Source organism: Canis aureus, chromosome 5, assembly GCF_053574225.1.
Source record: "Canis aureus isolate CA01 chromosome 5, VMU_Caureus_v.1.0, whole genome shotgun sequence".
NCBI lineage: Eukaryota > Metazoa > Chordata > Mammalia > Carnivora > Canidae > Canis > Canis aureus.
In genome coordinates this window covers 84,133,995-84,160,931 of record NC_135615.1, presented here as the reverse complement: position 1 = coordinate 84,160,931, position 26,937 = coordinate 84,133,995, and the positions used below count along the sequence as shown (strand labels likewise).

At 45.8% G+C, this 26,937-nt stretch overlaps 1 protein-coding gene across 4 annotated transcripts in view; it reads left to right on the top strand.

Annotated features, from left to right (window-relative positions):
• The window catches only part of KAZN (kazrin, periplakin interacting protein), a 1,010,042-nt gene that overhangs the window by 22,330 nt on the left and 960,775 nt on the right, over positions 1 to 26,937 (top strand). The gene's annotated exons all lie outside the window — the stretch shown is intronic.

Below are 26,937 nucleotides of genomic sequence, written 5' to 3'. Positions count from 1 at the left end.
TCTGTTCAAGTGCCCGTATGTGTGTCTGTTTTATACTTTCTGTTCTCTTCTGTTGACCCGTTCATCTGCCTTTGTTGACACACCACACTGTCTTAATTACTATGGTTTACGAGTCTTGCTGTATAGGAGTATGAGTCTTCCAGATTTGCTTGGAATCTAACCAGTGAGCTTGACAGGCTGGCCAGGTGAACAGGTCAGAGGTACAGCTCAGAGGAATGTGAATAATGCACCTAGAATGGTGAAAGGTAGCTTTTCCGCATGCTCACTGCACACAGACCCATGCTATGTGCATCATCTCAGTTATTCTTTGGGGTCTTTGTTATCCAAGGATGATCTTGGAAAAAAAATTCTCAAAGTTAGATGGTCTTGGTTGTTCTTGGCCCTTTACATTTCCATAACACATTTATTTTTATTTTTTAAAGACTTTTATTTGTTAATTCATGATAGAGAGAGAGAGAGAGAGAGAGAGAGAGAGAGGCAGAGACACAGGCAGAGAGAGAAGCAGGCTCCATGCAGGAGCCCAATACGGGACTCAATCCCGGGACTCTAGGATCATGCCCTGGGCCGAAGGCAGGCGCTAAACCACTGAGCTACCCAGGGATCCCTGCCATAACACATTTAAAAAAAAGATTTTATTTATTTATTTCAAAGAGAGAGTGAGACCTCAGAAGCAGTAGGAGCAGCAGAGGCAGAGGGAGAAGCAGATTCCCTGCTGAGCAGAGAGCTCGACGCAGGGCTCCATCCCAGGACCCCGAGATCACGGCCTGAGCTGAAGTCAGGCGCTTAACCAAATGAGCCACCCAGGCGCCCCTCCGTAGTTCATGTTTATAATCACTTTATCCATGTTCACAATGCAATCTTGATATCATTTGATTGGGGTTTTATTGATTTCATGACCAATTTGAAGAGAATATATATCTTTTGAATATTGAATCTTCTAATGCAGGGATTTGGGAAATCTTTTCTGTAAAGATCCTGATAGTAAATATTTTAGTCCTTGTAGGACAGATGGTGTCTGTTGCAATCCTCAACTCTGCCGTGGTAGAGTGAGAGCAGCCGTGGGCAGGATACAAATGAGTGAATGTGGCTGTGTTCCAATAAAACTTTATTTACAAAAGGAAGCAGTGGGCCAGATTTGGCCCTGGGCTGCAGTTTGCTGAGTCCTATTTTTTTTAAAGGTTTATTTATTTATTTATTCATGAGAGACCCAGAGAGAGAGAGAGACAGAGAGAGAGGCAGAGACCCAGGCAGAGGGAGAAGCAGGCTCCATGCAGGGAGCCCGACGCGGGACTCGAATCTGGGTCTCCAGGATCGGGCCCTGGGCAGAAGGCGGCGCTAAACCCCTGAGCCCCCCGGGCTGCCCCGAGTCCTGTTCTAATGCATGAGCATCTCCTTCAAGTTCTTTCATACCTTCCTGCTCTGTGAAATCCAGAAGTGTGAACCATAGCTCTTACCTTCCACTACCTTTCATAATCCCTTCCTCATGCTCCTGTCCTGCCTGCATCATACTTATTTACATTTTTATTGGGATCTGATCAGGTCATGAGCTATTTGAGACCAGGGGCTGCTGGTGTTATCACCCCTTCTCTATTTCTCTTATTCCCCTGTTGTGCTATACAAGGCCTGGCACACAGAATGGGCAGTGAGTTATTTAGCTCCATCTGACACTCATGAGGAAGTAGGAGAGGGGCTCACCCTTAGGACCCTGGATCCTGGCTTTCTCTAACTTTTCTGTAGTATTTTAGGGGAAACCCAGGCCCCACATCTCGGCTGTCTCTTCCTCATGAATTATCAGCTTCCCTCATATTGTATCCTTCCAGGAAAGCTCTGGGGTTTTTCTTAGACATACAGAAAAAGCATTCATGTTTTAGATTTTGGGCTCCCTGAGAGCCAGCCTGCATTATGGATCTCCTGGCCCCCTAGCATGGCACTCTGTGAGCTGTGAGTGGATAAATGGACCACTAAGGGAGAAGAAGCTTCTACTTCTGTTTCCCATTGGAAATCCCTAAGGAAGATTTCCTGGCTGGAGAAAGATTACCTGGCTTCCTAGCGAAGGCTTCACTTGGGGCTGCTTTTCCAGCTCTACCTGGCAGGGACTTTTGTGCTTGCTGCACTTGGAGCTTTGCTGTGGTCTGACACTGAGTGGGAAGGAAGAGAATTATGGCCAAGCATGGCCTGGGGTGATCTTCTCCCCCTGTTTTATAGCTCCACACACACAGTCACTAGTCACCCTGAGCTGTGATGTGACTCAGCAGATCACACAGCCTTTGAGGCTGATGGGGCATCAGGGGCATCTGTTATGAGGATGTCCTGTGTAGCATGAGCTGGCTTGTCATTCTTAGAGTCCGTGGCAGGACCACGTGCCGTGACTTCCCAGCTTAGGTCAGAAATTGGGCTCCCTTGGAATGTTTTTTTTTTTTTTTTTTTCTACTTCTGGTTGTGTTTTCAAAGCTGTATCATTTTATTTTTCTAGTTTAATGCTTAGAATGTTGGTTAGCACATCCTAGTTGCTCAGAGACTTTGGATCTAACTAGTGAGGATGCAGTGAGGTTGCTGGCCTAGCCCCATAGACAGCTCAGAGGATTGAGAAGAGAGTACTTGGAGTGGCAGTGGCTAGCTGTCCTGTGTCTTCGGTGTGTCCTGGACCCAGGTGAGCCCCCCTCCCATGCACCATCTCAGTTATTCTTTGAGGTCTCTATCACCCAAAGACGGCTGGAATTGGAAAAGGCCCCTCAAAATACATCCCGTTTAAATTGAGAGGTAAAGGATCTGTACTCTGAAAAGTATAGAACACTGATGAAAGAAATTGAGAAGACACAAAGAAATGGAAAAACATTCCATGCTCATGGATTGGAAGAATAAATATTGTTAAAATGTCTATAGTACAGAGCAATCTACATATTCAATACCATCCCTTCCAAAATACCATCAAAATTTTTCACAGAGCTGGAACAAATAGTGCTAAAATTTGTAAGGAACCAGAAAAGGCCCCATATAGCTGAAAGAATGTTGAAAAAGAAAACCGAAGCTAGAGGCATTGCAGTTCTGGACTTAAGCTGTATTACAAAGCTGTGATCATCAAGATGGTGTGGTACTGGCACAGAAATAGACACGTAGATCAGTGGAACAGAATAGAGAACCCAGAAATGGGCCCTCAACTCTGTGGTCAACTAATTTTCAACAAAGCAGGAAAGAATATCCAAGGAAAAAAGACACTTTCTTCAATGAATGGTGTTGGGAAAGTGGGACAGCCCCATGCAGAAGAATGAAACTGGACCATTTCCTCATATCATACACAAAAAATAGACTCAAAATGGGTGAAAGGCCTACATGTGAGGCAGGAATCTATCAAAATCCTAAAGGAGAATGTAGGCAGCAATCTCTGTAACCTGGGCCACAGCAACTTCTTGCTAGACATGTCTCCAAAGACAAGGGAAACAAAAGCAAGAATGAACTATTCGGACTCCATCAAGATAAAAAGCGTTTGCACAGTAAAGGAAATGGTTAATAAAACCAGAAGACAACCTACAGAATGGGAGAGGAAATCTGCAAGTGACATATCAGATAAAGGCCTGTATCCAAGATCTATAAAGAACTTATCAAACTTAACACCCAAAAAACCAAATGATCCAGTCAAGAAATGGGCAGAAGACACAAACAGACATTTCTCTAAAGAAGACACGAAAGTGGCCAGCAGATACATGAAAAAATGCTCAGCATCACCTGGCATCAGGGAAATAGAAATCGCAGTGAGATAGCACCTCGCACTGGTCAGAATGGCTAAAATTAACAAGTCAGGAAACAGCAGATATTGGCTAGAATGCAGAGAAAGGGGAACCCTCGTACACTATTGCTGGGAATGCAAGCTGGTGCAGCGACTCTGGAAAACAGTGTGGAGCGTCCTCAAAAAGTCAAAAATAGAGCTACCCTATGGCTCAGCAATTGCACTACTAGGGGTTTACCCCAAAGGATACAAATGTCGTGATCCGAGGGGACACCTGTGCCCCAGTGTTCACAGCAGCAATGTCCACAGTAGCCAGACTATGGAAAGAGCCCACATGTCCGTTGACAGATGAATGGATAAAGATGCGGTGTACATATGCAATGGAATATTACTCAGCCTCAAAAATGAAATCTTACCATTTGCAACCACATAGATGGAACTAGCTTAGCAAAATAAGTCAGAGAGATAATTATCATATGATTCCACTCATATGTGAAATTTAAGAAGCAAAATAGAGGATCATAGGGGAAGGAAGGGAAAATAATATAAGATGAAATCAGAGAGAGAGACAAACCATAAGAGACTCTTAACTAGGAAACAGAGGGTTGCTGGAGGGGAGGAGGGTGGGGGGATGGAGTAACTGGGTGATGGGCATGAAGGAGGCACATGATGTGATGAGCACTGGGTGTTATATGCAAGAGATGAATCACCAAACTCTGCCTCTGAAACAAATGATAACTATAGGTTAATTAATTGAATTAAAATAAAATAAAATAAAAAAATGTGACCACCCTACTTGGGTGTCCTGATGCTCTGAAAAAAAAAAAAATGTTGGGCTGAAAATTTCATACTTAATAGTGGTGGGAGTTGGGTGGTTGGAGACCAGGTTTAGGGCTTCAGTATTAAAACTGCAATTAAGAACCTAAAAAAAAAATTTAATGTAACAACACTTAAGTTGGGGAGAGCGTATGAAAGAGACCTCAGGCACAGTACTATCTGCTCTTATTAAAAAAAAATTTGAAGCAAACAGAGCAAACAGGGTAAGGTGACCATTTACCAATTCCAGGTGATGCTATAGTCTTTTTCTCAGAATGCAACTTTATTGAGATTTTATTCTCAACACCGTAAAATTCACCCACTTCAAATGTACAATTCAGTGATCTTTTTAGTATGGTCACAGGTTTGTGCGGTTCTGGTGCATTGTGGTTACCTCACAAAACCCTGATAGTCTAGATGTCGCTTTCCTCTCCTCCCACCTCCCCGCCCGACCTAAGACAAACACTGATCTGCTTGCATCTCCACGGACTTCTATATTCTGGACATTTCATATCTGTGAAATCCTAGAATCCGTGGCCCCCGCCTCTGGCTTCTTTCATTCAGCATCATGTTCTCAAGCTTCAGGCCTGTCTTTGCGTGTGTCAGGGCTTTGTGTCTTTTATGGTTGCTATGGTTCCTTGTGCTTTTCTGTAACATCTATTGTGGTTATGTTGAAAGAATTCTCTCTTCTTTTTTTTTTTAAGATTTATTTATTAGAGGGGATCCCTGGGTGGCGCAGCGGTTTGGCGCCTGCCTTTGGCCCAGGGAGTGATCCTAGAGACCCGGGATCGAGTCCCACGTGGGGCTCCCGGTGCATGGAGCCTGCTTCTCTCTCTGCCTGTGTCTCTGCCTCTCTCTCTCTCTCTGTGACTATCATAAAAAAAAAAAAAAAAAGATTTATTTATTAGAAAGAGAGAGAGAACAAAAAAAAAAAAAGAAAAAACAAAAAAAAAAAGAAAAAAAAAGAGAGAGAGAGAGATTGTGTGGGGAAGGGTGGTGGGGGGAGGAGAGAGAATCCCAAGCAGACTCTCCACTGAGCGTGGAGCCCAACACGGGACTCTTGAGATCATGACTCGAGCTGAAACCAAGGGTTGGATGGCCAACTGCTGAGCCATCCAGACACCCCTGAAAGAATTCTCTTATCTATGAGAGCTAAATAAAGCAGGGAAGGGGGTCGAGGAATGCAGGGGATTGGGCTCAGTTATAAACTGGGTGGGTGGGGAAGGTGTCCGTGTAGAGGTGATATTTGGCCAAAGATTTGGAAGAACCATGAGTTCCCAGGAGAAGGTGCTTCGGACGGAGGAGGTGGTGAGTGTCAGGAGCTGAGATGGTTCAAGGAGCCTCACGATGGCTGTGGGGTTGGAGGGAGTAGTAGGAAGTGAGGTCGGAGAGGTACGGCGTGTCCCTCCGGCCCTTGTGGATTGTGAATCTGGCCTTGCTTCCGGGTGAAATGGGCAGCTGTAAGGAGGCTTTGAGCAGAGGACTGACTTACTGACCTAGAAGTTCAGGGACCCTCTGGCCACAGCATCAACAATGGACGGTAAGGACCAGACGGCGGAGGCAGAGAGTCCCGTTCAGGGGGTGAGGGTGACCATCACCTGGACTCCGGCACAGGAAGGCGTGAAGGCACTTGGGTGCATCTTGCGTGTCGTGCTACGGGGTGTGCTGATGTGTTGAATGTCTGGGACGAGCACGAGAGAAGAGGCGACACTGACCGTGGGGGCCTCCCACGTGTGGCCAGGAGCGTAGGTGGCCCTCGGCAGGCCTGTGAGAGGGCAGAGGCGGGATGGTGGGAGGGGCCCGGTGATGTCCTTTCTCATCCTGCAGAGTCTGGTTGTGACCCAGCATCTCTGCGGCCTGGGCCCACCTGCCGTAGGCGGGGTGGCCCTCTGCCCTGCGGGGCCGGGCCCGGGGGTGCTCCTTCTTAGCCGGGCGGATCCCTGCCTGCACCCCGTGAAGTGCCTCCAGCTCCCACGTCGAGGCTTCTCTTCAGTGTTTGGGCCACGAACGAGTGGGCGTGCGAGTGGTGGTGCTGGTCTTCTGGTTTCTCCGGTTTTGCCCATTTTCAGTTGGTGGGCACCCGGGGGGAGTGACTTTGGGGCCGATGACGGCGAAACCAGCTGCTCCCTGTTCTTGATGCGTGAAAATCACGAGGCATGAAAATGTGAGACGGAGATTTATATTTTAGGGGTCAACAACCCCCCGAGAACTTCAGTGCATCACTGAAATAAACGGCCGTAAATTTTCCTGAGCACAAATCAGCCCTTTAAGGTGACGGAAGGCTGGCTGGAGAGACCGATTATATTTAATATTGAGGTGACAGTGGAAAGAGCAGCCTCGTCATTTGCTATTTTTCCGAGTCAGGGCTGCAGAGGGAAGGGCCAGGGAGACACGACACATTCATCATCTGGGGTCTCTCTGCCTTGCAGAGGGCAGTATCGTCGCTGAGCTTTAAGAGGATAAAAAATGCCTGCAAAAATGTGTTTTAAATATGCATTTATTTTAAAGAGGCTAAGAATCCGACCCACCTCCCTTCCGTCTCGATTTCCTGTGGTGACCCCCGGCTGCTGTGTCGCTGCGCCTGCGGCTCGCGGGGTGAGGACGCGGTGCAGCGGCTCCGGCCCGAGTCCTCCGTGGGCCGCCGGCCTCCCTGCTCCGAGGCCCGTGGGGTCCAGGGCGCTGCAGCCTGGGCTCGGCTGCGGGCCCAGCATCAAGGCGCAGGTGCCGATGGACCCGCCGGGCGTCAGGCCACCTTCCCTGGGACGAATCCAGCCCTCGTGCCGTTGGAGAAGCCTGTCGGGGGTCGGGGTGATGCGGGGAGCCCTCACCCGGCCGAGGGGCCCTTTGCAGAGCCCCGGGAGGCTTCCCGCAAGGAGGTGGCTGGGCGGGCGGCAGGGCAGGTGGACGGTGGGACCCTGGGGACAGAGCCGGGGGAAGGGGGCCAAGAGCTGGTCTTCGCCACAGGCTGAAGGGTCAGTGTTGCCCTCGCCGCTCTGGGTTGAGGGCCTGCCTCCCTCGTGGGGAGCCCGTGGGTGCCGGATGGAGGCGCCCCTGTCCCCACGGAGCTCCCGGCCCACAGAGAAGCAAGAATGAGCCCACCTTCACATACTGCGAGGGTGCCACAGCGCCGGACCTGGGGTGACGGAGGTAAATGAGGTGCGGAGAGGCAGGTGCAGTGGCGTTCAGGGTACCCGGGGCTGAACTGGGGTGACGGAGAGAAACGAGGTGCAGAGAGGCAGGTGTGGCGGCATTCGGGGTACCCAAGGCTGAACTGGGGTGATGGAGAGAAATGAGGTGCGGAGAGGCAGGTGCAGTGGCATTCGGGGTGCCTGGGGCTGAGGGCGGGCGGCAGGGGGCTCTTCACTGCAGAGGGGATCCGCCCTGGTGGGGGGAAGCTAGGCCATGGCCACGTGGGGTGGCGGAGCTTTCTCGGCGGTGGTGGCGGGGGGTGAGTGGCGGGTGGAGGTCAGCCTTCTGCAGAGTAGCCGCCCGGCGCCCTCCACACCGGCCTGCGTGGGCTGCTCCCGAGGGGCTTTGCCGGGTCGTGGGCCAGCCTGGGTGCACAGCCTGTGGGGCTGCCTCCTGGGTCCTGCTGGGGTCACGGGCGGCAGTGGTGATGCTCACGCGTCATGGCTTACCCTGGGGACTCTTCTGTCCTGAATGCTCTGTGTGGCCCCTCCTTGAACCCCTCCGAGGCGGGAAGGCCCCCTCGTCCCCCGCTGTTGTGATGCTGGCGCTCAGAGGGGTGGGTGACATGCCCAGGGTTACACAGCATCAGCCCTGCTTCTGGATCTCTGCTTGTCCCTGGTTTTCTGGGCTGTACACCTGCCGTAGAGTCTAGACACTCAGTGTGCCTGGGCCCTGCCATCTGTGTCATGTGTGACCGACATCACAAAAAAACACCAGAAAATAGGACTGATGCTCTGGAGAAAACATTCATCGGGCAAGGCTGTGGGTGGCCATGACGGGCGGGGGCGTGTGGGCATAGTGTCTGGGCAGCGACCTTCCAGGGAGGGGAATTCTTCAAAGTAAGCTAAGCATCACTCTCGATGAAAATATTGTGATCTTTAATTTTTTTTATCTTTAATTTTGAATAAAAAGATGTTTTGGGGCAAAAGAACCCCCGTTTTTGGAGGAAATCTTTGTTTTCCTTCCCCCAACCCCCGATATCTAACTTGGGGCAAAGAGCCCTACTGGGATAGATTCTAACCCTTTTCTGCTTCCCAAACTAGTCATGCGATTGTAGACTCTTCTCCTGGGAATCAGCTTCCCAGATTGTAAACTAGATCCGGGCCAGCCGAAGACCGAGGTCGGGTGGCTCCAACGCTCTTTGATTCTAACCGAGGGGACCCAGGAGAGGCACCTGACAGGCACCTGCGTGTGTTTTATCTTGAACACCTTTGTCTTGATTCAATCCAGTTGAAAACTCAGGCTGTGGACGTCCGCTGCGCCTTCGTCTAGGGGCGACGTTGACTCCCACCGTGCGCTCTTCGTCTTCGTGGCTGCCTTCTGGCTTCCGAGGGGGAGATGGATGGTCCTGGAGGCGGACTGCAGCTCAGCAGCCTGCAGCCATCCGTCACGGAGACACCTTCTTTATGGGCAGAATGACTTTGGTGACTCGCATCAATGTCAGCCCCGGGCTTTTGTGCCTGATGTAAGCCTGGTGTCTGGGGGTACTTTGAGCAGCTGCTAAAGGCTTACTCGTGGTTAAGAAAGGAATCTTATTAATGACATAAGATATGTGGGTCGGTTGGGGAGGGGGGACACTAGGGGGTCTGGCCCTAGGAAGGTTGGCATAGGTAAGGGATGGAGCCTGTTTGGTGTTTCCTGGGAGAAGATCCGGTGCAGAGAAGGGAGGATTAAACAAATGGGTAACATTTACTGAGCACTTGCGATGACAAGACCCTGTGCTAAATGCTGCACAAGGACTATTTTCATTAACTCCTCATGGCAGCCCTATGAATTAGGTGTTATCGTTATATCAGTTTGACAGATGGGGAAGCTGAGGCTCTGAGCATTTGAGTCACTTCTCCAAGGTTATAGTCTTCGTTGGGGGCAAGGAGAGCTGGGATTTGAACTCAGACAATCTGATTTTACAGTCTCCTAACCATTACCCTCCACGGCCCCTCCTTCCCAACTCCATCCCTGTACCTTATGCATGTCCATATAACTTTGTTAGACATCCCAAGAGTACAGGGAGTATCTCTCCTATTTCACCCCAACTATTTGATGTTGGACTTGGTCATGTGACTTGATTTGGCCCGTGAAGTATTAGTGGACGTGATTCAAGTAGAGACTTTAATGCTCATACGACTTAGCTTGGATTCTCGCCTTTCTGCTACCTGCCATGACAAGACCACACCTTGGAGAAGCAATAGACCTGAACTCAAGCCACAGCCTGAAGCTAAACTGAGCCACAGCAGCCGAGCACAACATACCCACGGATCCACCAAGTGAGAAACACATGCTTCTTGTAAGTCCGGAGTTCGGGGGTCATTACGCAGCATTATCATAGCAGGAGCTGGCTGATAGGGTGAGATGTGCTGAACCGTCTCCTTGTTCTCTCTTCCATTAAGCACCTACTACGTGGTGGGGGCTGTGCTGGGGTTTGGGAAAACATAGGCACAGTCCCTTCCCTCACAGATCCCAATCCTCTGGGGGAGTTTGTTGACAGGCAGATGAACTGAAGCCACTATACTTGAAACACAAGAAGGGATGAGAGTCATTGACTCAGCCTGGGAGTTCGGAGATTTTACCCAGGTGATAGCATTCGGCCTGAGCTTTTCTGCGGGATTCATAGGGGTTTGCCAAAACTGCCATTCTAGGAGAAAGGGAGTGCTTGATTTAGAGTCTCTGCATCCCTGGAGTCTGACGTGACAACCACCCAGTCACAGGTTGGAAGAGGAAGCTCTCCTCCAAGGCCTTCTGGTCTCAGGCTCTATCCGTTTAGTGCCTTTTCCCGTCTAAAGCCTCTGTCATTTGTCTGGACTTGAATGAAGCAAGAAACAGCAGGTTCCCAGTAAGATCTTGTGGTCAGAATATCTGCCTACAGGGCCTTTCATTTTCTCCTGATTAAATAATGAAGGGCTATTCATCTCTGTTCATGCCGGAAGAATTCAATTTTGCCAATTAATGTGAGTAAATTGCAAAATCTAAGGAAATGATAGTTTCCGCCAAATAAAAGCAGTCACCATATTTTATTACACGACTGTAATGGTCCAAGTACATGGCTATGATTGGATTTGTAAACTGTAAACATAAATTACTAATTCTCCCTCCAAATACCAGTGCAGCTTCCCTGACACGTTTTAATTGCTGCGCTCCGTGGTGCAGGAAACCCTGGCCGGGTGTGACTGGAGCAAATAGCTTCTTTGGGAATTGCCAATGTTTTTCAGCCGGAGGGATGTGTGTGTGTATGTGTGTGCACACATGGACACCTGTCTCTTTCTCAAAGGTGCTGGGTTGAGACTCAGCATGTGGTCTCAGAGAAGCTTAGACTGGAAGCAGTCATGCACCGCAGCATCTCACTTCCCCATTATCCAGACTAATGAGAGAAGATCAAGGGCATGAATGGTCAAAAACATGGATAGTCCCTAGTGATTGTCATTTTTTTTTTTGCATGTGTGTATTTGTTCCCTGGCATGTTAATGTTAATTATTAAGGGTGGCTTAGTCTGAGCTATTTCAGAACCGAAAATTAGGAGGCAAACGTCTCCCGGTTAAACTTTCTGATGGGTAAATGTGTATATATGAGACACCTTACGGAGACGTACAGCTTAAGCTTTACATTTAATGACTCATCCATCAAAGAAGTAAGATTATTAGCTAGCTCAGCTTCACGTATATGCACCAGACGTAATTCTCAGATCTTTAAACCTATTAACTGAATCCTCGTGGCATCTCCAGACATAGGCATCATTTTTATCACCATTTTATAGAAAAGGACATGGAGGCCCAGGGACAAGGAGCTACTTGGCCATAGTAACAGAGCTCTCAAATGGGAGAGCCGGGATTTGAACCCAGGCAGTCTGGCTCTAGGGCCTGAGCTCCTGATCACTAGCAATATGTGTTGATTGATTAAGTGTTTGGCATCAGGACCGTTCCAGTATCTGGAAGGATGATGCCATGCATACACTTTCTGATTCTCCTTGAACCCTTTTATTCTGACAGTCCTGCCGTGATCAATGCACTAGAGTTTCACTTTGTCATTTTATAAAATTATCCCCAAATAAGAAGTTAATTTTTAAGAAGATACTGGGAAAATATTTTTTAAAAAAGATTTTATTTATTTATTTGATAGAGAGTGCATGATTCAGGCACAAACAAGGGAAGTGACAGGCAGAGGGAGAGGGAGAAGCACCCCCCCTCCCCCAATAGAGCAAGAAGCCCGGATGCTGGGCTCCATCCCAGGACCATGGGATCATGATGTGAGCCGAAGGCAGATGCTAAACTGACTAAGCCACTCAGGCACCCCCAAAATACTCTTTTTTTTAAATAAACTATTTTTTAAGAATTTTAGATGTACAGAAAAGTTGTAAAGATATGAGATAAGAGAGTTCCCATGCAGTCCCCAGCCTGTTTCCCCTGATGCCATCTTAGATGACCATGGTGCTTTGGCACATCTAAGAAACCAGGGGTACTTGGGTGGCTAAGTTGGTTAAGCATCTGACTGTTGATTTTGGCTCAAGTCATGATCTCAGGGTCCTGAGATCAAGCCCTGTGTTGGGCTTCACACTGGGCATGGAGCCTGTTGAGATTCTCTCTCCCTCTTCTGCGTGCCCCTCCCCCAGCTCACGCTTTCTCTAAATAAATAAATAAATAAATAAATAAATAAACAAACAAACAAACAAACAACTAAGAAACCAGTACTGGTGTAGTACTGTTAAGTAAACTTGAGGCTTTGTCTGAATTTCACCAGCTTTTGTATCAATGTCCTCTTTATGCTCTGGAGCCTCATCCTGACACCCCCTCCTCATAGCACTTTTTTTTTTTCCCATTAAAACTACCCATTGAGTCTGGCATGCAGTAAGTGCTCATCTACTCACTCATTCATTTGAGAAATGTTTACTGAACCCTTGCTTTGTGCCTGACTCAGTTCCAGGCTCTAGGGGCCCAGCTGAACAAACCCAAATCCTGTCCTCCTGGAGTTGACCTGCTAACAGTTTGTTGAATGATCCTTTGAATGATGAGAATAAAGGCTGATTATTCACTGGGCGCTTGCGCTGTGGCAGTTTATTTGATTGAGGCTGTGATTCAGGGAAGTGACTGATAACCTGGAAAGGTTGAGTAACTTTCCTAAAGGCATGTCCCTGGTTAGTGGCAGATCAGGTCTTCTCCCCTGGGCCTCTCTGCCTCAAGGCTGATGCCTTGAAAACCACAGTTTGGTGATTAATGAATGAATCCTTATAGAATACAGCCTGAAGCCAAAGAGGTGTCGAATGCCAAGAGGGAGCTAGTCCGTAGCCAAAAGAAGGAAAATGAAATTGCTGAGAATATCCACCCCCTCATCTTTGGATAAATGGAAGTAGCCAGTACTAATCCTTTTTAATAACACAGGCATTTCTCCTTGGTAACTAAAACAGAATAGATGCGTAGAAGATAAGAAACAGCAATGAATTGTCACCAGACTCACAGAAGCAAAAGCAACTATTACCTTTGCAGTGTGTGTGTGTGTGGGGGGGGGGGGTGGCGATTGGGGGGTGGAAGGAGAACCACCTTCTCCAGACTTCGCTCTTGAAGGAAGCTTCTGGAAAGGGCTGCCTAGAAAAGGTAGTGGGAAAGATGAGCTTGCAGCTCAACTGGTGGCAAATCATTACCTATGAATTTAAAGTCACCTGTGGTTTTGTCAAAGTCCATGAAATTCCTGTGTCAGGGGAGGTGGACAAGGCGGTGCGTGTGCACTGCTGGGAAAACCTCCCTGTATTGGTACCTGGAGGAGATAATGTTTTCTTTCCCTAAATCATGCCAGACTCCCCATGGCCTGTCCAGATATGCAGTGTAAGTGACTGAGCCTCTTATTTACTGTTTCCCTGCCCCCCACCCCTACCCCAATTCCTTTTCGTCTCTAAGACCTGATGTGGGAGGAGCTACTCTCACCACTGGGCTCCCAGGCATTGTATATAGTCCTGGAGCAAAACTCACATTGTCTCCTTGGGTTGTGTTTACTCACCTAGAGCTCCTCAAAGGTAGAAACTGGGTCTTACTTATCAGTTTTGCCCCACAGCCCAACTGCCCTTAGCAAAAGTCCAGTGAGTGCTTTTGCTTTGAGATGAAGTGGAATTGAACTAGGCTAATAATCCTTCAGTTCTTATATATGCTACACATTTTAGATATCCTGTTATTTAATCCTGCCAACAAGCTGAACTATTTTATTTCTCATTTTCTGATACAGAAAGTAGGGATTAGAGGGTACAAGAGTCTTGTGCAGGGTGCCAGAGGGAGGAAGGACAGGAGGTGGGATTCAGACCCAGGCAGTCTGGCAGCAGAGCCTGGCCTCTTAGCTGCTGTTCTGTGCTGCCACCAGTCTACTCAAGAGAGCTTACTGGGCTCTGTCCAAGAATCTTGACTTTATGGATGTCCTGCTATGGCTCAGATCTGCGGAAGGGAGATGTAAAATTGGGAGCTGGTGCTCTGGTTTCCAGCTCATTGTTGGGAAGTTCCATTTCTAGCAGAGAATACCAGCTGGTTTATAAGCCCCAAACAAATGTGTAGTTGTACTTTGAGTAAAGAAGGCCAAGATATAGGGACGCCTGGGGGGCACAGTTGGCTAAGTATCTGGTTCTTGATCTCAGTTCAGGTCTTGATCTCAGGATCATGAATTCAGGCCCTGTACTGGGCTCCACGCTGGGTATGAAAACTACTTTAAAAAAAAAAAACAAAGCCTAAGATATAAATATTAGAGTTTATAGCATGAGATAGTAGATAATGACTTTGGAGTTGACAGAACTAAATTTGATAGTTGACCCGCTGACCATTACAATACTGACTGCAGCTTTGGGCAAGCCACGTTACACCTGTGAGCCCCAGCTTCTCCATCTATAAAAAAGGATAAATATGTATACATCATTCTCAAAATTGTTAGGATTAAGTATACTTATATAGTTATATTTGCTTTATATATGTGTGCATGTGAATATATATAGATATATATATATGATTCACTCCAGTTTTTTTACAATATGTACATATCAGATAATTTATCAGAGAATTAGAATCTATAAAAAAGAATCCATGACAGCTCTCCAGTTGAAAAATACTGTAAATTAAAGTAAGTCATTATTTATGGGTTAGACACAGCAGAAGAGAAGATTAGTAAACTGAAAGATGAATAGAAAAGAAATATATGTAGTGCCTTATATATGACTAGAACTGAGAAAGTTTTAGCTGCTGTTCTTAACGGTTTTTTTTGTTGTTGTTCAATTTTTTTTAAATTTGTAGAATGAGTTCTAAAGATTCTTGAATGGACTTTATCTGAAATAAGTGATCAATATGAATTTTATTTATACCTGAGACACTTGAAATATATATCCATGATATGAAGCGGGAAAAATCTGTATGTTCAACAGCTACTATAGGAAGATTAGACTCTCTTGGACTCTTTGTACACTTGCTCACACTCTTTCAAACACTACCCCCAGCCCTTCTTTCATCAAACATTTATTATTTACAGTGTGCTGGAGATGAATAGGGCACAGATCAGGGAACTAATAGTCATTACTACACATGTGATTCATACTTAGATTACACAGATCACCTCTCATGCTGGCAGCCCCAAACCTTGCCATGTCAAGTCAAAGACAGTGGTTGTTTGGCAAGTGCCTTGGTGAAGAAATGGGATTTGTGAATTCCTTCCCAGGAAGCATCCTCTCCTGGAGGCTCTGTGTTGTGGAGTTTTGGCAGTAAATGGCGCTTTAGAACAAGTACAGCTGTGTTTCAGATTTTCTTTCCAGTAATGAAAAAGAAACTTGTTGCAGACAAATATTCTCACTGAGAACTAGAGATATGGGCCCCAAATAAAAAGAAACCCCATCACCATCAATGTAAACAACCAAACTCATGTGTTTGAGAACATCAAGGAGCTAACAAGGCAGCTAGGACTTCGGGAATCAGGATTCCAGAGAGAGAGGAGAAGCCCAATGAGGTCAGTCCAGGAGAAGCTGTGTCTTCCCCTTAAGGCATTTGAGAGTTGCATGCTGCATGGAGCTATGAGGATAGGAAATTGAGCAGAAAGCAGTGGAATCAAAAGCCTGGAAGACCCAGAATTATGGAATTCTCATGGCTTTGGGAGACACATGTTGAAATTTGGGTCTGCCAAGGAAGAGAGTCCTTGGAAAACACTCAGACTTCCAGTTACTGTCCTGGAATGGCTACATTTTAGGAGTTACAGTAAATTAAAAATAGAGCAGCTCTCAGAATAGATTGAAGCCTAGCTTTGGATTTCTCAATGTTCATCTGGATTCGGGTGATATACCTCCACTTTATCCAAAACAAAACACATCCTTTCTGGAGGAAGATATAATTCACTAGAGCTTCAAATTATCTTCATACTTCTATGTACATACATAATAGTTTGCATTCAACCAGAAATTGCAGACATGCTAGGAAACAGGACCAAACAACCAAAATCAAAAACAAAGACTTGGGGTTAGACACAGGAACTTTAAAATAACTGTGATTAATATGCTTTTTATTTTTAATTAATTAATTTTTAAAAAGATTTTATTTATTTTTTCACGAGAGAGAGAGAGAGAGAGAGAGAGAGAGAGAGAGAGGCAAAGACACAGGCAGAGGGATAAGCAGGTTCCGTGTAGGGAGCCCGATGCGGGACTTGATCCTGGGTCTCCAGGATCATACCCTGGGCTGAAGGTGGCGCTAAACCGCTAAGCCACCCAGGCTGCCCTTAATATGCTTTTTAAAAGAAAAGATGAAGAATTTTTATCAGAGAACTAGAATATATTTTAAAAATCATATGATAGCTCTGGTACAACTACTCTGGAAAACCAGATGGAGGTCCTCAAAAAGTTAAAAAATATAACTACCCTACAACCCAGCAATTGCATTGTGAGATATTTATCCAAAGGATATAAACAGTGATCTGAAGGGGTACCTGCACCCCAATGTTTATAGCAGCAGTGTCCACAGTAGCCAAACTATGGAAAGAGCACAGATACTCATTGACAGATGAGTGGATAAAGATTATATATATATATATATTTAAAAAATATATATATGTATATTATATAAAATGGAATATTATGGTGGATAAAGATTATATATGTATATAAACATATATATTTTATATATAAAATGGAATATTAATCAACCATCAAAAAATGAAATCTTACCATTTGCAATGACATGGGTGGGACTAGAGGGTATTATGCTAAGTGAAATGAGTCAATCAGAGAAAGACAATTACCATATGATTTCACTCATTTGTGGAATTTAAGAAACAAAACAAAGGATCATAGGGGAAGGGAGGGAAATATAAGATGAAATCAGAGAGGGAGACAAATCATAAGAGACTCTTAATCATAGGAAACAAACTGAGGGTTGCTGGAGAGGGAGGGCGTAGGGGGATAGGATAACTGGGTGATGGAAATTAAGGAGGGTAAGTGATGTAATGAGCACTGGATGTTATATACAACAGATGAATCACTGAACTCTACCTCTGAAACCAATATGTTAATAAATTGAATTAAAATAAAATAAAATTTAAAAAGTCATGACAATTCTAGAAGTGAAATATGATGTAGCTGGAATTAACTCAATATATGGGTTTGATAACAGATTAGACATAGAAGAAAAGAGGATTAGCGACCTGGAAAATCAATATATAATATACACAATGAAGCATAAAGAGAAAAACTGAGGTAAGTACAGAAAATAGTGTGAGGCATGTGAGTCATGTTGAAAAGATCTAATATGTATAATTGAATCTTGAAATGAGCAAGACAATGGAGCAGAAGCAATATTTGAAGAGATACTGGCAAAGAATTTTCTAAAACTGATGAACAACATCAAGCTATAGGCCTAAGAAGTTTTATAAATCCCAAGCAGAGTGAGTATAAAGACCACCCTAGGTTCATCATCATAAAACTTATGAAAACCAAAGACAAAGAAGAAGTCAGAGGGGAAAATACTGCAAACAGGCAATAAGACAAGCAATTGAATTTTTTTTTTTTTAAGTAAGCTCTAGACCCAATGTGGGGCTTGAACTCGTGACTCTTGATATGAAGAGTCACATGCTTTACCGACTGAGCCAGCCAGGTGTCCCCGTACAGCTGACTTTTCTAAAGACTTGGTGAAAGCCATATTATCAGAGACAGTTGAACACTGTTTTTAAGGCACAGAAAGAAAATAATAGCGGGTGCGTGGATGGCTCAGTCAGTTAAGCACCTGACCCTGATCTCAGCTCACGTCTTGGTCTCAGGGTAGGGAATTCAAACGCTGTGTTGGGCTCCATGCTGGGTGTGGAACCTACTTAAAGAAAATAATAGCTATGTAAGAGTTCTGTATCTAGAGAAAATAATGTTCTATTACAGTGGTGAAATAAAGGTGTTTTCAGACAAACAAAAAGCTAGAGAATTTATTGCCAGCAGACCATACTAACTAAAATAAATACAACCATACTAAAAGAGGGTTTTTAGCCAGAAGAAATATGATTTTAGGAAGAACAGAAATGCAAAAAGTGTTGAAGAAAAATTCAAAGGATAATTATGGATAAATCTAAATATAACCTGATTTTATAAACTAATATAATGCAAAGACAGAAAAACCTAGATCAAAAAAGAAGCCTATGGTATATAGAAAAGATATACAAATGGCTAATATAAGATGATACTCAACATCGTTAGTCCTTGGGAGAAAGGCAAGTTAAAATCACAGTAAGATGCTAATTCACATCCACAAGGATGGCTGTAATAAGAGAGGCAAAAACAAATGTTGGTAAGATTTGTAGAAATGAGAATTTTCATATGCCGCAGGTTAGAATGTAAAATGGTGAGCCACTTTGAAAAATAGTTTGGCATTTTCTGCAAAAGTTAAAACTATCCTATGATTCAACAATTTCACTGCTACGTATTTACCCAAGAGAAATGAAAACAAATGTCCAAAGACTTTATTATTTTTTTTTAAAAGAGTTTATCTATTAAAGACAGTGAGAGAGAGGTCATGAGCAGAGGGGAAGGGGAGAGGGAGAGGGAGAACGAGAGAGAAAAGCAGACTCTCCACTGAGCAGGGAGCCCGATGTGGGACCCTGTCCCAGGAGCCTGGGATCGTGACCCGAGCCGAAGGCAGATGCTCAAGCAACTGAACTACCCAGGTGCCTTGTCCAAAAACTTTTATGCAGATATTTATAGCAGCCTTGTTCATAAAGCCAAGAAAGTGGAGAAGACATAAATATCCATAGATAAAATGCAGCGTATCATCTAGTAGACCACTATTCAGCAACAAAAAGGAATGAGCTACTGACACATACTCTGTATCATGGATGAGCCTTAAAAGGACTATGCTAGGGGCATCTGCATGGCTCCATTGGTTAAGTGTCTACCTTCGGTTCAGGTCATGTTCTCAGGGTCCTGGGATCAAGCCCCCCATTTGGCTCCCTGCTCAGTGGGGAGTCTGCTTCTCCCTCTTCCTCTGCCCCTCCCCTCTGCTCATTCTCTCTTTCTCTTCCCTCTCTAAAATAAGTAAATAAAATCTTAAGAAAAAAAAAAAAAGACTATGCTAAGTGAAAGAAGCCAGGCACAGGAGACCACACACTGTGATTTAATTTAAATAAAACATCCAGAGAAGACAGATATACGGTGACACAAAGTAAATTCCTGGGGCTGGGAATAGAAGTGTTAACTAAATGGACATGGGGGATTTTATGCTCTAAAACTAATTTCTGCTGATGGCTGTACAATTGGGTAAAATTTACTGAAAATCATTGAACTGTATACTTGAAATGGGTGAATTTTAAGGTATGTAACATATACCCGAATAAAGTTGTTTCATATATGTGTAGATTTAAAAATATAACCACAGTGACACAAAAGCAAGTGAAGCCAAAGGGAGTTAGCATTATAAATGTCTTGAATTGATCACAAACTGGTAAAAATAATAATTCTTATTGGACTCTAATAAGTCAAAGATGTGTGTCATTATCTCTGTGGTAACTGTTAAAAGGGGAGTGGAACTATGTAAAGCCAATAAGGAGATAAGTCTAATAAAAATACTTGATTAATCCAAAAGAAAGCAAAAAAAAAAAAAAAAAAAGAACAACATAAAATAGTTTGGCAAATAGAATATAAGTGGCTTTAAACTCAGATATGTCTATAATTTTACTGTATATGTAAATAAATTAGATTTCAATTAACAAAGAAAAAAATCCCAATGCTATGCTCTTACAAGAGATAAACCTTAAATATAAGATATAGAAATATTTATAGTAAAGGGATATAGATATCATGCAAACACTAGTCAAAAGAAAACTGTCATTTTGTTAATATAAGACAAAGTAGGCCTTAAGGCAGCAGCCGTTACTACATTTAAGGAGAAACGTTTCATAAAATAGCAAAAATAGGCTCAATCCACCTGAAAGATGTAAAATTTGAAAGATATAAACAACTCATATGCACCTACTAACATCGCCTCACAATACATATAGCAATAAATGATAGAACTAAGAGTGTATTCACAATCACAGTGGGGGTTTTTACAACTGTGCCTCGGGATGATTTTTTAAAAATAACATTTGCCCTTGGTGGTGTGACCTGTGAGTGTGTGTGTGTGTATGTGTGTGAAGGGGGAGTGAGGAGAGGGAGAGGAGATTTTTAAGGAGCTAGTGGGTGTGTGAGCTAGGATATTGGGGACCGGAATGGTGGTTCTGGCAGGGACCACCTGATGGGGAAGGAGGTGGGGGTGTGGTCCACAGACATCAGTGATGGTTCCCAGGCTTGCTTTGGTCCCCTCTCTGCTGGGGCTCCCACGACCACCTCCTGAGGAAGAACAGTGGCAGGTCTTAGGTGTTCCATGGAGGCTTCTCTCCAGTAGCAAGCGTGGCCAGATGGCACCATCAGACGATCTGGGCTCCTAAGTCCTCGGAGAGAGTCACTCAGATGAAACTATCCTATTTTTAAACAAACCCAGAGTTAGCCTTTCTGCATTCTTTCCCTGGTCAGCAGTTTCTGGTGCTTTTCTATCAAGAAGTGCATTCTTTTGGCTGACTTGAATCCCTCTTGTCTTGATTTAAGTACCTTTACTCTAATCTGCTTACCACAGTCTTATTGATAGATCGGGAGAAACCTTGCATAGCTGACTTTTAAAACAGGGGTTTTTATTTCCTCAGTCCTAAAATGCGTGATGGAGTGATGAGGAATCCAGATTCTGGGGCCAGTTTTCCTGGGTTCCAAAATAGGGTTCTCCTCTTCCCAGCTGTGTGACCTTGGACAAATGACTTCTTTCTTTTCTTTTTCTTCCATCCATGAAAATGGGGATAAAAGTGGGTAGTTCTGAGGATTAAGAGAGCTCATGAACATAAGTCGGCCACCATAGTGGTCTATAGTAATTATTATGCTCCCTGTAGAAAATTGGAATTGTTTCAGCTGTCCCTCCAGTACTCCAAGGATAATCCTTGGCATCTAGTAGGTTCTATTTATTTTATTTTATTTTATTTTATTTTATTTTATTTTATTTTATTTTATTTTATTTTATTATTTATAAATTTATTTTTATTTCCAGCATAGTTAACATCCAGTGTAGTATTAGATTCAAGTGTACGATACAGTGATTCAGCACTTTCATACATCACCCAGTGCTCATCGTGACATGTGCTCTCCTTAATTCCCATCCCCTATTTCGCCCATTCCCCCACCCACATCCCCTCTGGTCACCACCAGTTTGTTCTCTGTAGTGAAAAGTCTGTTTCTTCGTTTGTCTCGCTCTTCCTTCCTTTGCTCATTTGTTTCTTAAATTCCACATCTGAGCGAAATCAATACGGTTTATATCTTTCTCTGACTTATTTCACTCAGCATAAGACTCTCTAGCTCCATTCATGTCATCGCGAATGGCAAGATTTCATTCTTTTTGATAACTGGGTGATACTCCGTTGTCTGTATAAACCACATTTTCTTTATTCATCTACCGGTGGACACTGGGGCGGCTTCCATAATCTGACTGTTGTAAACCGCATCTAGTAGGTTCTCAACAAGCAGGTGTTGCACTGGTATTCCCAAGACCCGTGATCTCTGCCTTTGTGTCCCAAAGCATATGTCAAAGATCCCAACGGGCCAAGGTTTTCTATTTCTCAAGATAATATAACACTTTCTTCATCTGTCTTGATCCCGTCCTCGTTTACCAGGCCTGCCGCCGGCTCCTACTGAAGATGTGTCATATTATAGAATGAGGTACTGTTTTCGTTTCCTGGGGCTGCTGTTACAAATGACCACACACGTGGGGGCTGAGCAGAGAGGTATTCTCTCATAGTCCCGGAGGCCATAAGTCTGAAATCAAGGTGTCAACGGCGCCGCGTTCCCTTGTGAGACTATGAGAGAGAAAGAGAGTCCCTTCCTGGCTTCTTCCAACTTCTGGTGTTCCCCGGTGTTTCTTGGCTTGTGTCTGCCTCCCTCTGACCTCTGCCTCCATGGTCACATTGCCCCCTCCTCTTCAAGAATCCCTCTGCTTCTCTCTTACTTACGAGGATACTTGTGATAGCCTTTATCTATCACTGACTTAGGGAATCTGGGATCATCTCCTCCATCTCAAGAGGCTTAACTTAATCACACCTGCAAGAACTGCTTCCCCTCCCAGGCAGCATTGCCAGGTTTCAGGGATTAAGGGCCAGTTTCCTTGGGTGGCCTTTATTCGGCCTACTAGGAGTAGGGAGGGAGTAGAAAGGACAGAGGGCAGTGAGGATGCCAGCTGACTAAAAGCCACCCTGCGTGTGGCGAGAGGGCAGCTGGAACACTTTCTGCAAGATGGAACCTTCCCGTGCTGAAATCCAGTGTTCGCTGCTGGAGCCTTACCTCTAAAACCCCTCGGTAGCCTTTGACATCATGGACTGTTTCCTCTTTACGTCAACAGTCCCTCCTGTTTCACCGACAGCACCTGTGGTCTCACGGCTTCCCTGCTCCATCTCTGCAAGCTTCTTAGAAGCTCTGCTGGCTCCTCTGCGTTCGGCTGCTGTTTCTGGCAACGAAGGTGTGTGCTCAAGGTTCTGCCCCGGGGCCCTTCCCATTCCGCAGATGGGAAAGTGGAGGCTTAGAAATCTAGTAAGTGGCTCCCCCGCGGTCCCGTGAGTAGCAAGAGGCAAAATCATGACTTGACTTGATGTGTAACTCAAGGGTCCCAACTCTCCAGTGACACACATGCTGCCTCTCCGGTTAGACGTATCACAGCACTTAGCATGTATGAGATGCTCAACAAATATTCCAGGAAGTGCTGAGTAAGGCAAAACTCAAACCCAGGCCTTCTGGATCTAATTTATTATTCTTTCCAGCCAACATTTTTGTGAGGACATCATTTCCGACCCCCCAGAGGGAGTAGCTGTCTCAGAAATTGCAGTTCCTCTCAAGATTTTTATTTCTAGCAGCTCTGATTTTTATGTTCGGGGACCACATTTAATTATTGCAAAACATCTGCTTGCACAAAATACCGTTTTGTTCCTGAATCATTCCCAAGAATGCCCTGTGAGCTCTTGTGCTTGGAGACACAGCTCCTGCAGGGGCCCTGGGCCAGCGGCAGTGCCTCCTGTTTAAGTGGCAGCAGGAGAGACTCAAGGTCGGCTGGCGTTGGAAATGATGGCTAATTAGGTGGCTCCGGGCTTAGAAAGAGTCAAGCCTTCCGAACACCAGGCAGTGTCTTTACCAAACAGTTAATAATCTCTGCGTGGCTTTTTGTAAGCGTCTCGGTTTGAGGAAATGTTTTTAGGGTGGAATTCTTTTTATGCCTTTGAATGGGGTTCCATAATGAAGATCATAATAGCTGTCTTCGGGGCCCTTTGTCCAGGCCACGCAGCCTTCCAAGTGCTCCTTGAACCTTGTCACAGTCCAGCCTGGCAACATCCTAGCAAGGAATGAAGTGTTACCATCCCTATGTTACAGGGAAGGTCTCTGGGGGACCAGGCCGTAGGTGATAATAGCATTTAACACCTGATCCGCCTTCAGCCTCTAAGGTAAAAGGCAATCAGGGAGCTGCTCAAAATGCAGCCAAGGCACCTCTCAACTGCGGGCCCAGGAGAATTCCTGCACCAGCCATTCGTTACAAGATGGGGTTTGACGTTGGGATGGTCTTGCTGGCCACAGTTCGGAGGCATCAGGACCAGGTAAGGTACAAAGGTGTTTGAACGGCTGTGGCGGCCTCCCCGATCTCATCCCTGCCTTGTCCTCTTGCCCCATCTTCTGCATCTCCCCCCCCAGTCCCTGGGCTTGAGCTCCTGGAGCACCTGTGTCTCTCAGGCCTCTTTCGTTGCTTTTCCACGTGCCTCTGCTCTGTTTGGGCTGCTCTCCCTCTACCCTTGAGCAGAGTTAGGTGCCAAGGCCTTCTTCTCCCTGCCCTCCTGATGGCTTTGCATAACGCTGCCGTGATATCCTTTATGCCTTCCTGACCTGCAGGCCAGGTCAGTGCCCTCCAAGGCCAGCTGTCGTGGGGCCCTGCACTTCCCCTGCGGTGCTTAGAGCTGGCATTTTGCACTTGTCTCTGGGATTTGACTGTCTTCCGCACTGGCCTCTAAGCTCTGTGAGGATAGGGAGTATGTCTGTTTGTCCTTATTGCAGATCCCCGGGCATAGCACACGGCCTGGAAGAGAGCTCAAGGTCAAGATATTTTCTGAATAAGTAAATTGGCTACTTGTTGATTGCTTCAGTAGGCTGGCAGGACGTCGTTGGCATGTAAAGCTGGGGTAGGGGTGCTAGTAAAGACCCAGGGGGCGCAGGATGGAAGGAATCTGCATGGGACAGTGCAGTGCGGCGGGCATATTATAACCCTGGGCCCGAGAGGGGGCAGGGGAAGGAAGGCTCCGTTGGAACCTGGAGAGGGTTTCTGGGGTCGGTTCGCTGCCACCCGATAGGGAGAGAACAGAGGAATGACACTCGGACCCCACCCGCCTCGCACTTCCCATTGGCTGAGCCTGCTGAACGGCCACAGGCCAAGTGGATCCCCTGATGCAGTTGGCAAGGGTCTTGCTCTTGGGGCACAGCAGGGGTGTGGTTGTCCATCCAGAACCGAGTGATAAATGGATGTGAGAAGGGAGGGGTGAGTGGCTTTCCCGAGGGACACGATAACGGCGTGGTTCTCAGGAAATCATCAGAGAGGGGAGAACAGAACATTCCTGGTCTTGTTGGGAGCTGGCCATGCTTGGGGGTCCTAGGATTTCTCTTAGTTTCAGCTTTTTATGCCAATACACAATCCTGTATTCACATTTATATTTTGAACTAGCAGGCAGTAAAGTAGTGCTGTCAGGTGGAGATTCTTTGAGCAAGGACTCTGGAGAGGGGGGATAGAGCACGGCTTCGGGGTCAGCCCCATTTGAATGTGTTTCCTGACTCCAGGAGAGGCAGTGTTGCATAGTGGTTAGGCCACGGGACCTGGAACTAAGGTACCTGGGTCCAAATTCTGGGCCCATCGCCTCACAGCTGTGTGCCATGATTTTCCCATCTGTGAAATGGGGAGAGTGGTACTTGAAGATGAGATGCGCTGACACATGCAAAGCACTTAGAGCCAAAGCCAGGAACCCGGTTAGGGGACCATACTTCCAGGTGAGCTCAGGACAACGCCTAAGAATGCCTGTGGTCCTGGCACAATTACTGTGTTAATCATATAATTATTGATAATAACATTATTATTACCCCTTCACTCTCAAAGGAATTTTGACTTGGAGATAAGTCATAAGGTCCACACACTATGTTACTAATGTCGAACACTCAGCTCAGCTGCACGGCTGCTTGGGGTCTTAGCTCAAATACGGGTAACAGTAGTACCTGCAGCACTAGTACCTGCTGGTCAGCGGACTCGGCTGCTGGACCCAGTCAGGGCTGATGGGATGATGCAGAATGGCCTGCGCAGGGCTGGTCTCGATTATGGTGATGCCATTTGTGGTTCTTCAGGCTCTGAGGCCAGGTAAGCCTTATGGACTCGGGTAGGTCCCCTGATTCCCTTCCCCTCCATTTCTGTATCCATAACAACCTTTAAAGCGAATGCATCGTGAGGAACATGGTGTCCAAAGCATTCAGGCATCTTGGGAGGAAGACATGACCCTGCCCTGCGCCCTGTGGTTATCTTGTCTCAGGTGGCTTCATTGTTTATTCTCAGGGCAGTTTTGGTAATGGTTTCCCAGGGAAACCTTGAACCAGGTCAGGGCTATTTGCTGTAAATAAAGGATGGTGTCTTAACCTAGATTCCTGCAGGCCTATGGGAGCTGCTGATTGGGGCTGTTTCATGGGTAATCTTCCTTCCAGCAGCTTCTTACTTGAAGGGAGAGAGGATTTCATGATTCCTTAGGGCTGATTTTTTTCTTTTTTTCTTTTTTTTCTTTTTCTGAGCTGCTCCAAATACCCTGCCCTGGGCCTTTCAGTGGAAAGACAGAGAACAAACAGCACTAAGCTGGGGCAGTGTCTGTAGGGAACAGATATAAACTTCCCAGATTCCAGGGCATCACCCTTAGCTCAGTGCACTTTCTTTTCTTTTTATTTATTTTTTTTAATTGGAGTTAAATTTGCCAACATATAGCATATCACCCAGTGCTCATACTGTCAAGTGCCCCCCTCAGTGCCCGTCACCCAGTCACCCCAACCCCCTGCCCACCTCCCTTTCCACTACCCCTGCACCCCAGTGTTTGTAGCAGCAATGCACTTAATTTTCTAAAGCCAGCCTCTGGGCCATAGCGCAGAGGTGATGGCCCACTTATATTGCTTTGACCATGATCCTGAAAAATCTCTCTACTAGATCATCATGGAAACCTCTCCATGTTGCAAGGTCACTAGCTGACCTGTATGCACAGATCAAATTCCAGTAGTGCCAGCTGGGCCCCAACTATGCTGTGTAACCTTGGGAAAGTTTTTTTTTTCCCTCTCTGGGCCTCCACTTCTTCATTTGCAAAATGAGAGGATTGAATCAAAGTGATCTTGACTTTCCTCCTAATTATATAATTCTTTTATTCCTAAGATAAAACGAGATAAGTTTTTAACTCAACGCAAAGGGCCTCCTTCTAACAGGCCCAAACTGCCCAGCGGTGAGTGGAATGGGCTGTCTCAGGGGTAGTGAGTAGCCTGTGGTTGGGGTCATTCAAGCAGAGTTTGTTGGGGACAGTCTGTTGGGGAAGCTGTGAAGAGACTTCCTGACTCCAGTGGCCAGCTGGCCCGGGAGGCCCAGAGCTGCTCTGATTCTTCCTGGGACTATATATCCTCTCTCTTCTCTCGC